At 34.2% G+C, this 12,939-nt stretch overlaps 1 protein-coding gene across 1 annotated transcript in view; it reads right to left on the reverse strand.

The window, feature by feature from the left end:
• The window catches only part of LOC148282255 (uncharacterized), a 160,442-nt gene that overhangs the window by 128,375 nt on the left and 19,128 nt on the right, over nucleotides 1–12,939 (reverse strand). The window lies entirely within an intron of this gene.

A 12,939-nucleotide genomic window follows, 5' to 3' on the forward strand; every position in this document is an offset into this window, starting at 1 on the left:
ATTGAATGATAACTTAGCGTAAAACAGCACACTAACATCCCTGGACATTGACGCTCGTTCAAGCTTTACTCCATCGGAAATAAATTGTTTTGGGCGCTCTTTTGTATGACAGGACAAGATTAGACTGCGATGTGTACTATGCTAACATCTGCGGCAATAACGAAGGTGCCCATACGCAACTAGCGCTCTACTATTTTTTTCACATTTTTCCAAAAATCATTATTATTTTTAACCAAGCAAAAAATACGATGATGACGGGTTTTTTTTTCGTGCGACGCCGAATAAATTTCTTACAAAGGTTTAAAATATGCATCGTTACTACCGACTGTACCGCGCATACTTGTGTACGCAATGTAAACATATTGGAAGTTAGAAGCTCACTCGGCAAAATGGGAGAACTCGGGAAAATTATGAATAAAAACATGTTTTTATTATGCATTGATATTTATATCATTCGGTTCGTAAAAATCCACTTTAAATATCGAATAAACTGTCAACGTTATTCCCGATTTGTGATAATACCCTATTTAATAAGCGTCATGTTCTTCTTGCGAGCCCTTTGGTATGGAACGCTTACCTATCAAAAGGGGAAAACTGTGAGACTGAAAAAATATTTCGAGAAAAACTTGAAATCTACTCGTTTTCAGAAATCATCGAAATAAATTCTACAAAATAAACATAACGCGGGGTAATTACTTAAACTAGGTAACTTCAAAATCAGCATTTGTGAGTTACCCATTAATAACACATTCGTTAATCCTCCTCCATGAATGCTACAAATAGACGAGTCGTGATTCATGAGTCGAATGAATGACTCGTCTATTCGTAGCATTCATATAGGAAGATACTAATATGGATGTGTTTTTAGAGGGTAACTTACAAGAGCTGATTTTGAAGTAACCTAGTTTTAGTAATAACCCCAAGATAATATATATAAACAATCCATTTCAATTTAATTAAAATTCGTACTACATTAAATTCGCTCAAAATCGGCTTTATGTTATATATTAGGCAAATGGTGCTATATAAGTAGTCCATAATAAGTTGTCATCGTCATTTACTTATCCACACCTAATGGTACATAATGCATTGCATTAATACACTTAATGCACCGAATCTCAATAATTTGTAATTTGAAAAAAAATTCCAGTCCAGGGACTGTAAACACGGGGTCGACATTGGACATTAATAAAAAAAATATATATAATACCATGTAAACTTACAAAAAAAATTAAACAATACCATAAAACTTATCATTATGTTTAAGCTAAAGGGCTTTAGAGAATCTTCTTGCGTTTTTCATGAAGAAATCGTTAGTGCTGTCAACTCACATTCTTAGTTAGTGAATTGAAATGTCAAACACACTCCATACGTAAATTTCCGGTTAGCGAAAAGTTGATGGTAAACGTCAAGATGGTACGTGAATACTCATTTTTTCAATATCAAACAATGCTTCGGAACTAAGAAATGAAAATAAAGAAAATTATACGCAATCTTAACATTTAAATCAAACATTAATTCTAGTCTTGGTATATTTATTTATTAAAAACAATAAATTGGCCAATTAAAAAAAAAAAAAAAATTAGCAGACCCAAACATAAAATGAACGTTATTTTGTGAAGGCTTTATTTAAAAATACTATAGCTTTCGAAACGGGATTTCTTAATAAAGAATAGATAATTTCCCTTTCCGCAGTCAGTGGTGCATACGGCACAGCACTGTGAACCAAATGCATCGTATTTCGATCGTCTGTTACATGAAGGTAAGGATCAGTCCTACGATTCGGGAACCAGAATAAAGAGCGTGAAATATTGCAGTGAATAACCTTCAAAATAAATATTTCACGTTGACCGTGGCAGAAATCGAACCCGGGACCCCGAGCATGGTTGGCGAATGCGCCAAACACTACATTAAGGGGCGGACTTATCTCCACTCGGTATTCTTTATTTAAGGATGTTTACATAAGAAAAGCCATCGATTCGAAAACGTTCGTCCAGGGTTCTGGTTCTATTTTACAGACAAAACCGTATTCTGCATCCGCCCGACACGGAACACATAGTAAAAAATATATTTTATAATTACGAGTGTAACTGTGAAATGAATATTTTTCCCGTCACCTTAAAATGAAAATAGTAACTCCCTGCCTACCGTGAAAACATTTGTGGGCGTAACAGTTTTGCAGACATTTTCTAACAGTGCAAACTTAACTTATTAACTGTATCGAACAAAACGCAATGATATTTATTTATTTTTTTAATACTATGTATTAATTAAAGCCAAAATAGAAAACTGAATCATCTGCGTGTATCTTTAATCATTGCTTACCATTCATTTTATTTTGTTTCGTTTAAACAATGCTCACTTAGGAAGTAGAAATACCTACAAATACCATCCGATTGCTTTATAATGATGATTTGCTTTTTATTAAATATTTTTAAAGGGATAACCCGCTAAACCTCTATTATAGAGGCTTTTTGGGCTTGTTTTAGGGGCAGGTGGAAGTCCCTCTCCCACGGAAGGAAGTCATGACAAATTAAGAAAAAAATATTTCTTGGGTTTTTTTCACATGGCTCATATTTTTTTGTAATTCGCGTTTGGCTACCTTGCATAAGGCCCCAAGGAACGATGGAAAATAATAATTAAGTTTCCTCAATTAGATTCTTTCTTTCCTTCGCAAAACAAATTAACGAAATGAGATGGGCTTAAATGTTTATATTTATCTATTTATATAACACTTTATAAACATATAAATTTTATATACATACAAGAGAGGACATGTTGCCTTAAGACAATTTCTCTCTACCTACCCAAACCGTTCAGTTTGAGAAATTAAGAAGCACAAGGACATATTCTAGGTACATTCTAGATACAGAATCTTATAATCTCATACAACAATCGAAACAAAAATAAACTAAAAATCTATACTATACCATGAAGAGAGGAGAAAGGATGGGAAGGAAATAAGAATAAAAGAAAAACTCAAATATTTAGATAGTAACAATTCAATCTTGATTGAAATGTAAATAAAGGGGCAGGGCGTCTCCGACATACGTTGGTAGATTATTCCACAATCGAGCACCTAGTACTGTGAAAGAGGAGGAAAAACAATTAGAGCGGTTAATGGGTATTAAAAGGGTTCTCTCGTTACTAGAACGAAGAGATAATCCATGTTGTGATAGGGGTTGGAAGAGCTCTCTCAGTTTAACACGCGAAGTAAGATTATTTATTATATTGTGAAGTGATGTTTCCTCTATGCCCGATACTGAGCCGATAAGATTAAATATATGACATATACAGACATTCAGTAATCGTTCCAACTTATTAAGCAGTTCAGAATCAGCATCTGGGTTTCATACATCATACATCTGTATACACTAGTCTGAAGATACCTATTAGAGGGTGAAAGCGCTAATTAGTCAAAATAAATAAGTGGAAGTGTACAAAGTATTTTTTAAATTCATAACTTATATGTAAATATAAGTTATTACATCATTACATTATATATATTTGTTTTAAATATTTCAATTTTATCATTGCCGGTATAACAACGTTAGTACCCCATACAACTGCAAGTGTTTTGTTATAAACATTTTTTTTAAATTTTGCTAACACAAAGGTGCATTTTTTTATATTTAATATTCTAATTTTTGCAACACATAATATTACAAGCGTTTAGACATAAACAGATAAGCGGTTTTGACATATTTTTTGTCTTCTTTCAATATTCATTAGTTATTTCGACTCCTCCCAATTAATGGCATGAAGAAACGAAGTCAGCACTCCCCTGAGCTTGAAAAAACCACCACACTGGATAAGGAGACACTGCGGAATTGACAATTTTTTGTTCAGCTTTGCCAAAAAGAAAATAAGGAGCCGGACACTTCAACTCTGGAATGACCGTTATTTGAATGAAACTACAGAAGATGTTACTAAAATATTTTTTCCTGCCATTTATCATGCCTCTGTTTTCAGGAGAATGCAGAATGTTGGCTTTGAGCTAACCCAAATCCTCACGGGTCACGGTCACGAGTCTGGCCTATGCGACATCGGATCGGTGATACTTCATAAAGAACTCACACGAGAGGTAGAATCTTACATGATCACGTTAGGCCACAAAATACCGAACACTCTTCTAATGGATCAGATGGCCTGTAGATGATTGTCAACAGACCAGGTTTTCGTGAAGAGTTTTAAGTGGTTTCCTCTTCATTAGAGCAAATGCTGAGAAGATCCCGATTGGCCAACTATAGAATATCCCTCCTGATCCCAACATAAAGAAATAAAATCGAGTTGTGGCCCTGTAGCTAGTGTCTCGGACTCACGGATCAAAGGTCCGTGGTTCGAGTCCCACTATACCCCAACTTGATTCCTATTTTCTAATAGTAAGTTATTTACAATTCGTTGGAAATGGCCCTAAATGGCCTAAAAGTTTGGGTAAATCATAAGAACGCCAAATATTTTCTTTAGAAAAAAAAAAATAGAAGCTTATCAAATAGCAAAAATAACACATTTCCATGTTTTAGGAATAAGGTTTTATATTTGTCGTCCGATATAGTGGTGTTGCCTTTGTGCCAAAGTGTTAACCCTTTTCTGAAGAATCAGATCACTTTTGGAGTTTCTAGAAAAATGGTTAAGATTGATCGTTGTGTATACGTCACTATTTAATTGCACAGCCGCCATGCTATTGTTGTATATTTGTTGACGAATATCCAACACCGTGAATGCCTTGGAATGAGATGATCCTTATCCCGTTTTCGTTTGATAAATAACATAAATAAAGGTATGTTAGAAGACCGAACGTGTACATACTTTAAACAGACGAGTGTATTGTGTATTTTCAACTGCGGAGCCAACCGAAATGAATAAGTTGTACGAGTGTGTACGTGAAACATTGGGCAAAGTTAAATTTTGCCCAAGGGGTGAATCCAACGCTACAAGCCCATGACCTACATAACGAAGGTACAAAGTGACTATGTGACGACATTGTGATTCATATGGTACAGTGCTGTACAAGTTAGAATTGCGAATAGAGTGTGTGTCTACCGTGTGCTATAGAAATGTATGCGCGAACAGTTGGCCGGCTGGCAATTATTCGCCGACACTTGACCGCCAAGTGACCAGCTTGCCTGGGTTTGGCCGCGAAAAAATTCGCGTCTTTTAGTCAAGATAATTCAGGAATACGATATACACAACAATCCAAACTGTACGGCTTAAACTTATTTTCCAGAACATTTAATCGCCAAACGTCAGAATCTTAAATAGATACAGGTACCAAAAAAAAACAAATTTCCGAAGGGGTAGGTTCAGAGGATATTACATATCCTCAACATATTGCATACAGACCACGCTTCCTCTATATCTACATGCATACATTTTATCATGCATGCGCCCCGATTATTCCAAATTTCGACATGTCCATATTCAAGTAAACGTTGTATTTGGTCATGGCATGTGTTTCTCGGTCGACGTTTTAAGCCGTATATTTAAGCCGATCTTTCTGATACAATTTTTGCACAAGAAGTTTTTTCTTAACTCAAATAATGCATATCAGTAAGCAACATTTAATATAATTGTCCTTTTCAAACCTTATTTTTAATTATTTTTTCTATGACAGTGACTTAATTTTTTTTTGTATGGAGCAGAAATTCTCAGTTACCTTTGTTAGGTGTGAGTTAAAACGAAGATAAATCTAATAAAAGCGTATATTATTCAAATACCATAGTAAATAAAAACAAAATACACAAAAAAATTGTTCTACACGGATTTTTTTTTCTAAAACACTTAAGTTTAAAAATCCACGCAGACATGCGGGAAGTTTGAATAAAAGTCATTTACAATCAAAAGCTTAAACTGACCGGCCTTACGAACTACAGCATTTTTGTTATTTACCTTTAGGGTCTAATAATACACACTTAATATGTACCATTTAAAACGAAACGTTATACCCATAAACGTCACCTATTTATGTTAAATGTATAGTATCCAAGGAGAAGACAAATTCTCTCTTAGTATTGAATGAATGAAAGCTATTCATCTACGTACATACGAGTATGTAGATCGCAATTGTCTCTTATTTATCACGGAATTATCTTGATTGCAAATGACAAGCTAACATGATCATCCTACGCTTAAGATCTCAATTCAAGGTAGTCGGGAAAGACATGACATTTTGGAGATTACAATGACCGAGGCAGAGATATGAGATTTAAGGTGTAGGTAAACCAATGCGCAAAGCAGCACACTGAAAATTCCGTTTTTGTATTTAGTTGATCGGTTTAGATATTATTTATTTATTTTATACTTCACAAGATTACATTATATAACTGAATTAAAAATGTGTTCCTCATTGGAAAAACCCGTACATTTCGTTGGTACACAGATTACGAAATATGATATGTAAGAAACCGAGTTGTGGTCCCGTGTCTAGCGTCTTGAGCTCACGGTTCAGAGGTCCATGGTTCCAACCCCCTTCTACCAGAACTTGATTCACATTTTCTAATGGTGAGTTATTTGAATAAAAATAGGCCCCAAAATTGAAACATTCGGGTAACTCGTGAAAACGCAAATATTTCTTTCATAATAAAAAAGTTTATATGGGAATAAAGTGTCTAATTTATTATACATCAGTGATGCAAAAGCTAATTTTTTTCTTAACATTATGGGTATTAGACATACAATTCTACGCGTTTTTATAAATTTTAGATAGGCATTCATTACATACACATCCTAGTTGCCCGAGACTTTAACACTCAATTATGTATAACATCAGAGCATGCATTCATTAGCGACGTAGAAAAGGTGGGCATTATAGCAGGTACGATATACGAGCATACGTTGGTATTAAGTAGTTAATATAACACATAATATTAGTTGGAGGCACACAAGTATGCCGATTACGTAACAACTTGCGCATATCATGAAGGCAAACAATATTGAATGACTCATGCGATCATTTGAGGCAGATGTATGTAAATAAGATATGAAATGAGAATCAAGACTAATTACATACGGCATATTATAAACTATGCATATTGTCGACTGTTCTGCTGAGATTTAATAATGAAGTTTACACATTCCGGTGACGAGTGTCATCAGGCGGAGACTTGGGACTCTCGCGCTGCGAAATCCTCCTGTAAGCCTTCAACCGCGCTTGGTTACTTTACAGGCCACTAGGAGTAGAAGCCGACAGAGGTTTGGGAGCTTATTGAGGACACCGTGCGATCCAACTAAAGAGAGGACATGAAATGATGACGGTTATGTATATAATTAAAATAAGATGTAAGAAGTCAATTTCACGTATTTTTACATATTGGGTACTGATCGATATAATAACATATCTAATTAAGATGACATACTCGTACGTAGTGTGAGAGAAATTTGATGAATAGGTATTTGAACATAGTTTTTCTGTCACTCTCTCACAGATGCTTCCACGATATTGTGCGAAAAAGACAACCGCACGTCGGACTGATTACGTAACAAAAATCGACAAAGTTGAGGTTTCATTGGTGTTTTAGTTATACTTTCTTTTAGAAAGACTATCGGAATAAAATGTTCTGTTTCGATACCTTTTGCGATATATTCGTATGAGCCTGAAACGAAACAGCAGTCGACGGTATGGGTCATTGAAGATGAGCGAAATCCAACAAAAGTTGTTCGCGGACGAAGCACTAAAAAAAAATGGTCGCCTGTTTTTTAGGAAAAACTGGACATTTCGCAACCGTATCTTTGGTGCAACGTAAAACAGTCAATTCTGAATGGTACACAACCATTTGATTGCCAGAAGTATTCGCAGAAATAATAAAAACCAACTGCCGGCGAAAGATCATTCTCCACCACGACAATGCGAGCTCTCATTCATTGGCACAAACAATGTAATATTTAACCGGTCAATACATCGAATTAATGACTCATCCGCCGTATAGTCCTGATTTGGCACCCAATGACTTTTTTTAATCCCGAAATAAATAAATTGCAAGGTCAACGTTTTTCGGCACCCGAAGAAGCGGTTCATGCGTTCAAAATGCATGTTTCAGAGGTAATCAGTCTGAGTGGCGAAAGTGCTTAGAAAATTAGTTCAAACGGGTGCAAAGGTGTGTATCATCGTGGAGAACATTTGGAAAAAACAGTAAAGCCATTTTCGATACTAAATTTTTAATATAAAAGGCAACCCCCGTATTTAAGATATACGACGAAACTACTGGATTCAACTTGGATTGTTCGTGTATGGGCAATGCGCATTGAGAAATAAGATGAATTATTTATCTGTTAAGATTGCCACCGTATTAATAATTCTAGATCTTACTTAACTTTGTTTGTTTAGCAACATTCCTTATAGGTTCTTAGAGAGTGGAGATAATAACGTCACGAATAACCCGGTAATAGCAACGTTTCGTGGAAACTCCTCTGAAAAACGCTTCTCACATAGAGAATGAGCGATCTTAATTATCCATTCTTGTATCAATCATTTTTTCAAGCAGGGATTCTGGATTACAACACCCTCGAATATCGTCGTCAATTTTTTCTTGGGAAACATTTCTATAAGCTGATTTCTGGAAGTGCATATAATCGAAATATACTGAATCAGATCAATTTGTATGTTCCCAATAAATATACTAGGGAGAGATCACATGCACTGTTTTACACACCTAGAAACCGTACAAATGCATGTCAGAATTCACCCAATAATAGAGCGATTCGCTTGCTGAATACGGCTTCTGCGGATAGTATGAATAGTAAGAACTTATGTGCATATCGGCAGTTTAGCAGCTATCTGCTTTCTATTCATTCACTTCTAACTTATATTTACAGTCTACATTACGTGATGGGTTAAACAGCCCGTAAAGTAATTCAGACTACAATGAGGGATTTCAGCCATACGGTAAACTCGATGCTCTCCCTGCAGAGGTGCGAAACTGTGAGAGTAAAATGATGTTTCAAAAAAAAACTCAAAACCCACTTGTTCTCTAAATCATTTGAATAAATCCGTGGCATGAGCAAAATAAATTATTTGTCTAAAAAGTCAATATACATAGTCTCAAGAAAGTTGACACCAAACACCCAAATAGGTTTGTTTTGTTTTGTATGCACAGAAAAATATAACAGGAAAAATAATGAAACCCACGAAACCGGCTTGTCAGCAGAAATAGTAATTATTTGTAAGGTGTTTGTAAGCTACATCATAATGTAATTTACGCATCAGCATACGTGGGTATACTGGCAAAAAACTTTAACTCTTAAATCCCTGTTTTGAGAATTAAAGCATTTAAGTTTTATTCCTCTTTTATATATTTTTTAAATATAGTACGATGTTAAGTGCTCATTTAAGAACATGTTTTTAATTTTTCCGTTTCTCCGTTTTATATTACGTAAACATTAAGTTATTTTAAGCTTTCAGCCTGAATAAAATACCCAGTATACGACTTAACCTTAAATTTATTTTTAAAACTACAGATAAATGAAATTTAATATGACTGCGTATTTTGCCAGTTTGTAGATCGTTAAAAACTTTACAAAACTGCATCATTAAGTCAAATCCGCATATTTTCGAGTTAACGTTTTTCGCAGTATACCCACGATATAATTTAGTAAATCTTGCCGATTTAATTATTTAAAAAATATTTCACAAGTTTGCATGTACACTTTACATACTTTTAATATAATTTTAAGTGTCCACATTAATACGTATTTCAAGAACTGTTTTTTTAATTAGATTTACTTATCAATTTTCAAACAGTTGTTTAACCTTTGAATATAAAACACCATAATACTGTGATAACCTTTGCCACAACGACATTTCGATCACATTAAATGTTGATTAAATAGTAAGTTTTTAAGACTATTTCGACATCTGAGTACGACAATAACTTATTTAATGGACTTACTCTGCCTTATAAAGTACTGACTTGTGTTATCTATTGTTCTTTATGTTTATTTATACAATAATTTAAGTGCATTGCATAATCAAATCATAATAAAATATACATTATACCATGAAGCACGCAGTTGTATAAGTATGATTAAGTTCGTTCAAACATGTTTATATGAGGGGGTTTAATGCAAAACCGCCACTGTCCATGATCACTGTTTTTGGGAAGATCAACAAAACCAGCAGCAAAAAGACTATTTATTTAAGTGCAATGTGCAACTTAAGCGTGGTATAACAGGTAGCGAAAAGACTATTCATTTAAAGTGGAATGTAAAAATTGAGCCTAAAAGAAAAAGTCATTTGGCTACTGGTTTCGTTAATCTTTCCACAAATTAACCCATTTACAAGTGGAATGATACAGATTGGCTTTTTTAAGGGAACTTTTTTTTCTTATTTTATGGCATTGTATTAAGTTATATATAAAATAATGATAAAATAATGATAATAAAGGTTTATTTGTAAATATTGTATCATTTTGTTATAATGGCTTTTTTAAAAAATAAATTAATTAAACAAACAAAAATAAACACGAGCATGTTTAGTGTACATAATAACATAACACGTATGTGTAAGTGTGGGGTTTTTTGTATTCCTGTACATTTAAATAGTAAAATAGACCAAATCATTATATACTCTTTCTATTTTAAGAACTACAAGCAAGTCAGGTGAGCGTTATCACTAGGGGCCTTATAAGCACGGGAGATTGAACAAACGCGTTACTAGAATGAACCTTTCTGAAACTTCTAGGTGTAGGTTCTGCAGTGCAGATGAAGAAACACCAATCCACATTCTATGTTAATGTAATGCTTTATATCATCCTCGGGGGACCACCGGTTACACCTGAGGATGTAAAAGAGCTCGCCCCTGCCTAATAGCCCGATACTCTGTGGATCTGAACTTGAAAGAGGAGATTCATCAAAATGAGAACTCTCGCCCTCCATTCAGTAACCGGGCTCTTAAACTGGGTTCGGAGAGCGAAAACAAATTCACGGGGACCCGTCGCAATAGATCTTCACAGGTCGCAGTGACGACTGCTTATATTGCACTGACCCTACTTCAAAGTACAAGTACGAGGTATTTATACATAGGTACTTATGTTTGCTATCTCTATCTACCTATTACCTATTATTATTATTATTAATTGTAACACTGAGCAATTCGGAAGCAAATACAATTGTCGTATGTATGTATGTTTAATGTAAACAGCCCATTTCTACTATAATTCCTTTGAAGAGCCCTCTGAGCAATATAAAGACCTTATTATTTTATCCGTCTGAATTTTCCAGTCTCGCCAAGCGGAAGTAACAACGCGCGCTTATTTTACATGATCTCATTTTCCGGCTCATTTGTGTAATATGCCAAATCACATTCACACGTATGTTTTTTTTAACGTACGATAAAATGTCTATTTATATTCGTTTCATTATATAAATGTGTAAGATTCATTTTAGTGTTTAAAATATAACATTCGTTGAATTAAGAAATCTTCTACGCAACGCTGGTTTCTTTGCTATTCCAATACGATTTTGAAAAAGTTTTGGACAAAATTTTGCCCCTAGGACCTCAGTTAATCGGCTTTAGGGTCTTAGTTAATTTTTGTAGTACGTTTAAATTTCTATATGTATCTAAGTATGTGTGTTTAAAGTCAATTTAATATTATTTCTGGTATCATTAATCCCGTTACTCGTTAAGTCAAAACTCTTTGTTAAGAACGCTGCGTTAAAATCATCATCATAGCCCTGGGTGGACCTTGGCTGAATCCAGGAGTCTACTCCGCTCTTGTGGGTCTGCTGCCTTTCTTCTCCAGCTCCTCACTTCCAACGTTGTCGTATCCGCACTGGTGCAGTCCGTCCCAAACGAGTTTTTTTTTATTTAACTCCTGGGAGTATAATATCGTGTTTATGTATTATATGTTATATTAATAATATTGTTTACAAAAAAAATAAAGAGCATACAATCAACCCTCGTAGATATTTAACTCAGCGGTAGCACATTTCAAAACATAACATTTTTCTGTTGCAAAAAAGGTTGTGTTTCTTTCCGTGCAACAACATAACATCGTTAATAAGGTTAAAAATTATTTCTGTAAGGTGTCACTACAGAATCAACATTAGAAATAAAACGATGGAGTTTTCTTAGTTTTAGAAAATTTAGGATTTGAATGAGAATTTATAACAAATATTTACCTTGTTCACGAGGATAACATTTCTGTTAGTACGTTGCCGGTGTGCCAAAAATTATTATTAGCCTTTACTCGGAAAACCGTATCTCATTTCCCGAAGTAATAGTCCCCAACGTCAGCAATCTATTATACATTCCTCAAATATAGTTAAAGAAAATATTACTTTAGTCAGGGTTTACTATTTAGTCAACTGGAACTAGTAAAACCGAGTTATAATCTAGAATCTTGGTCGGATATTTTGACCCGGGCCAATAGTTATTTTTGGGAATTTATCAGTTATTCTGTAAACAAAAGAAAGCGTCTAATATTTATTCGCGTATCAATTTGTTGTATTGCGTAAACCTGATCACAGAGACAGCAATAGGTGACTTTACCGAGGCAATTATTTGAATCGGTTCATTATAGTATATTCCCAATAGATCGGAGCATTCAACCCCGAAATAACGTTAACACAATGCTTGTTAACTTAAATCTAGTTTTTTAGAATCATATTTATAAGGCAACATAATTTTGTAATTGCAGAATTTGTCGAAAATTGTAATTTGATAATTTTAATACATTCCCAATTTATTTATTTATTAAAAAACATATAATCATTTCTAAAAATATATATATTTTGATAAGAGTCCAATAAACTCTTTTTAAGTATTCAAAAACTGTAAATATCAAAAGTGAGAAAAAAATAATAATTTAAGGGGATAAAGAATAATAAAATGAAACTTGCGAAATTTAGAGGAAACGCGGTCTGACTTAACTTCATACAAACGTATTTCGTCCGGGATTATGACACAGATCAGTAATGTTTTTTATATTTACCATTAGCTAAAGA

Source organism: Micrasema longulum, unplaced genomic scaffold, assembly GCF_059751315.1.
Source record: "Micrasema longulum isolate JH-2025_06_02 unplaced genomic scaffold, ASM5975131v1 h1tg000350l, whole genome shotgun sequence".
NCBI lineage: Eukaryota > Metazoa > Arthropoda > Insecta > Trichoptera > Brachycentridae > Micrasema > Micrasema longulum.